Raw genomic sequence first — 5,111 nt, 5'->3', positions numbered from 1 at the left:
TGAGAGTGTTTCTCCATTTGTATGATCTACCAGAGTCTGCCACCTCTCTGTTCTACGACTTGAGATAGGGATGATGAACCTGTAGCCATTCAGATGTTGGACTCCTGATCCCATCTTCCTCAGCCAGCATGGTTCAGGGAGGATGGAAGCTGTATTCCAACAACACCTGAAACAAAACTGACGGCAATAATTAGAATGTAATCTAAACAAAATCTCAAACAGGAATGGAAGTGTGTAGATGAATACATGGTTAAAAGATGCTCCAACAAAAATTTATTGATATATATAGATTGATCTCACAAAGTTAATATAAAGATATAAGAGTACAATCACAATAATAAAGTTATAATATAAAAATTAGGAAGTCGTGCACGGGTGGAGGGAAGACACAGGGTTACGACATAGGGAAAAGATAAAATGCAAGTAAGAAATGACTAAATGTTGATACGTAATGAAATGAAAAATGTGAATTTGCAAGTATAATGTTTATGTAATATTATGTAAAAATGCTGTGTATGTATTTATATATATATATATATATATATATATATATATATATATATATATATATATAGGTAACACCTGAAAGAACAACTACATGACCATCCACCCAGCCTTACTTCCTGCCACACACTCCAGGCCCGTGCTCTGCCACTCCAGCTTGAAAACAATAGCCAACACCTGCCAAGATCTTGGCCAATCTCCTGGAGAGGCCTTGGAAAAACTTGGGCCCTCAGGAAGAACCTCTCTCGCTCTGAAGACATAAAGGAACCTGCACCAGCCCAAAGCCACCTTGAAGATCCCCAGTTCAGAGATGCCTCCCCTGTCCTGAGACCCACCTTGATCCCTGATTCTCTACCATTGTCCCCTCAGGCCTTGGGAGCAAAAGCATGGGTAGTCCTACTACTACCGTATTTTTCGCTCTATAACACGCACCAAGTTTTTAGAGGAGGAAAACAAGAAAAAAAAAATCTAAACGAAACAGTGGATGTATGATTTTTGTGGTTCATGCTGTGGCCACAGACATGTGATCTGACAGTGAGTTTGGAGTAGCCCAATGCAAAAATGCTGAGGATCCATGTGGACCCATGCTTTGTAACCACGTTTTTGCACCACTGCGACCCCAGGCAACAGTGGGTGCGTGATTTTTTTGGTGCAAGATGTAGCCATGGACATGCTATGTGATCTGATGGTGAATTTGGAGTAGCCCAATGCAAAAATCCTGAGGATCCATGTGGATCTGTGCTTTGTAAACACGTTTTAAGTGGGGAGGGAAGGAAAAGCACTCAAGGGACAAGGAGCACGCATGGGGGGTGTGGAGAAGGATGCTGCTAATAATGCTATTTAGTGAGCTGAGTGGGGAGGAGAGAGGGACAGAGAGCCTGCTTGCTTTAAAGGAAGCAGGCTCTCTGTCCCTCTCTCCTCCCGACTCAGCGGCTCTTCTCCCACTTTGCTGTTTCAATGCGAGCCACGGAGGAGGGAAGGAAGGGGAACCATGGATCCTCTGCTCACAACTGCAGCAGATCCCCCCCCCCACCTGTAGGCATTCGCTCCATAACACGCACAGACATTTCCCCTTACTTTATAGGAGGAAAAAAGTGAGTGTTACGGTGCAAAAAATACGGTACTTAGTTTTGTTTGCTCATGACTTGGGGAGCATTTGATGATAATGTTGTGTCCTTGGTGGCCAGAAGTTTAAAAGTGATGAACCACTGGTCAGCAGATTCTGTCTGCATTCTCCTCTGTAACCTGCCATCTGCTACATCCTGTAGCCAGGAGCACTGCCTTCAGGACAGGCAAAATGCCATTATGTTGGAATGGCATGAGGAGAGATCAGCAAGAGAAAATTAAGGAGGTTAACTAGGTACAGCATTCCAAGCTGGGAACGTCACAGCAGCTGAGGCTTGGACGGCACTGCCTATTTTTAATAGGATGTGTCCTTAGACTTGGACTCCTCATAGAGGATTGCATTTTGAGATGATTTCTGTAGGTGTGTGGGCCCAAGTGTTTCCTCCTTTGCTGAACTAATATGCAGAAGTGGATGATTTCAAAGTCAAATATATATATATTGCTCACTCTGCCACACCCACTTCCTACAAAACATCCATGGGATGGTTGCCACTTAGCTGGATCACAGTAATGTTAGCACAGTGTCACCTAGCTGGCCATTTAACTGAAGTGGCTCCCAACTTGATTATAGAACTATCAAACAAGCCATCAGAAATCTTATAACTGAAGCAGCAATCCCCTGCTCCATTGACCAGAACCTATATGGGGGGAAACCACCCATCATAACATCAGCACCCCTTCCAAGCTCTGCTGTGGGTTTCAGTAGAATCTGGATTCCAGCCATCCTGATTTCCTGCTGGTGTAAACACCATGTGACCTCATCTATGTTCTCAGAAATGTAGCTCCCTTCTCTAAACCCATCTGGGCTTCTTGAGTGGCCCACATTAAAGTTCACAGATGCTGCTGCTGAAGGTAGGTGCTTGTGGTGGTTGCCCACCTTGCTGCACTTTGAATCAGAAGGATCTCAAGATGCAAAGTCTTTCCTCCTCCTAGGTACAGTCTTCCACCTCTGAGGTTCAGCCACATCCTTTTGTTACCCCAAGCACCAGTAGTCCATAACCTGAGGCCTGTATCCTAGGAGTTGCTATAAACCTATTCTTTGGGGTGGGAAAGGATTTAGCATCCTCTGTGGTATAGCACAGGTGATTTATCAGATTTCAACTTATTCTTTGGGACTCCAACAAGCAAAGGCATCATTCCTAGATGAAACATTGGAAGAACAACTTGAAAAGTGAGTGGGATAGAAATCTTACATATGACTGTAGAGGGATGCAACCTATGTAGAATATATTATCAAGTATTACTGGATGCATTCTAAGAAATGGGGGAATAGTCACTATATAAGTGTAGACTTGCCGATCAGAAGGTCGGCGGTTCGAATCCCCGCGAAGGGGTGAGCTCCCGTTGCTCGGTCCCTGCTCCTGCCAACCTAGCAGTTCGAAAGCACCTCAAAGTGCAAGTAGATATATAGGTACCACTCCGGCGGGAAGGTAAACGGCGTTTCCGTGCACTGCTCTGGTTTGCCAGAAGCGGCTTAGTCATGCTAGCCGCATGACCCAGAAGCTGTACGCTGACTCCCTCGGCCAATAAAACGAGATGAGCGCTGCAACCCCAGAGTTGATCACGACTGGACCTAATGGTCAGGGGTCCCTTTACCTTTAAGTGTAGAGAAACTGAGGCTCCAATGCTCTACTCAGTTCCTGAGAGCAAACCCACTGAACCAAGACATGTATAGGATTATGCTGAGAAAGACTTGGACCTATGTTTAGTTACAAAACAGGAATGGGAGAGAGACAGACTTAGATACATACACAGCAAAATGACTGGTTGAAGACTAATTTACAGATCAAAACACATGAGAGAGCTTTATTTGAGGAAAGGAAGATTCACGGCCATTAAGTGAAGGTTGTATCAAACATGTAAAAGTTACTATTGGAGGAAGGGATCGTTCTCAAGAGCTCCTGAAATCTGTAGCACTGGAATGTGCTTGGTATTTAACACACGCAGCAGCACATTGCATGTGTAAGTCCCTAGGTAGTTAGTAAACAAATAAATGGTTATCAACAAGGTTTAGCAGCAAACCAGTCTTTCCAAGTTTGTGTGTGTGTTTTTAAAGGCTACACAAATATAAGATCTATTTGCTAAATAAGGTAATATTTGCATTTAAAGGGGAAGGATATTGGCGGAAAGATATAAGATGGATATGTGCCAAAAAGTGTGCTGTAATTTATTGCAGTTAGGATCTCAAGGTGAACTTGAGTGTGCAGTAATCCTGGTTATGGAAACATAATATTTGTATCCATGCAATGACTGCTATAACCTTCTGAAAAACTTCAGCTGCATAAACCGACCGGTGCCCTTTGGTCAATGCTTGGTAAAAGCAGACATATCCAAATTAACAGGAAGCACAAATTTTAACTGAATTGTTAAGTTAATTAGCCACAGTACCAGAAAGAATATGCTTTAGTTTGCAGGCTAGTATGAAGTCAAATCCCAAAAATGGTGCTATGTAAACATTGTGAAATTAGCTTGCTTAAAAGTTGTTTTTCTGCTTTTCTCAAAAAAAACCACCCCATTTTGAGAACTGACATTGTACAACAGTATTTGGGGAAATACACCTTGGTGAACTTCAAGTTTATAGACTGAGTTATGTTTACAGCATGAAATACCTTTACATGAAATGATTGGATCACATCTAAGCAGAAGACCTCTGAAAACAAAAAGGGGGAAATCACTTGTTATCAAGCCACAAAATATACTCAATACAGGACGCTTAGTATAGGAGCCAACTCCTAGGGGCTGAGGTCCCTTCGCTCCCCACCCAATAAAATATCTGGGGGGGGGGCCAAAGTTGATGGGCATTGCCATTCAAATGGTGTGTGCGCGCCGTGTCTTGTGATCGGTTATGCGGGTCAGGGCTTATCTCCCCCCCCCCATATTTTATTCAAGTTCACACCCCTGCCACTTAACTTGGGGACCTGATTCTCACAGATGGCGAACAACCACAGCCTAAAGGGATTCTATAACTAGAGTAACCCCACATACATTCAGTGCTCAGAACTGAGACAATAAGACAGTTATGAGAATAATATTGTGTGAATGCAACCAAACACTGTTTACATTTATCATCTTTTCTTGGTGGGATCTGTTGCCAAAATTAAGCAATACATTCTATGTAAATGGAACTATTTACAGATCTGGAGACACAAAGTGTTGCTGTTTTTCCTGTATTTTTGTTGGAAGCCGCCCAGAATGGCTGGGGCAACTCAGTCAGGTGGGTGGTGTGTTAGAAATATTATTATGTTTGAAGCTAATAACATATTAGTGACAATATCACATCAGTCCTGCACTGAAAAACCTTTATGTTCTATACATCTGGAAACTGCAGAACTATAAAAACATTTGGGTGTGGATTTAATAGTTTATTTGAAGTGCAATTTTGCAGAGTATTAGCAGAGTAAAATCACCTTAAAATGTTTTCTTCCTTAAAATATAACCCAGGGATACTACATGGCTCCTCTGTGGAAAATCAGAAATCATGA

Source organism: Podarcis raffonei, chromosome 12 (assembly GCF_027172205.1).
Source record: "Podarcis raffonei isolate rPodRaf1 chromosome 12, rPodRaf1.pri, whole genome shotgun sequence".
NCBI lineage: Eukaryota > Metazoa > Chordata > Lepidosauria > Squamata > Lacertidae > Podarcis > Podarcis raffonei.
The sequence above is the reverse complement of the archived record's forward strand: the minus strand, read 5'-3'. Positions refer to the sequence as shown.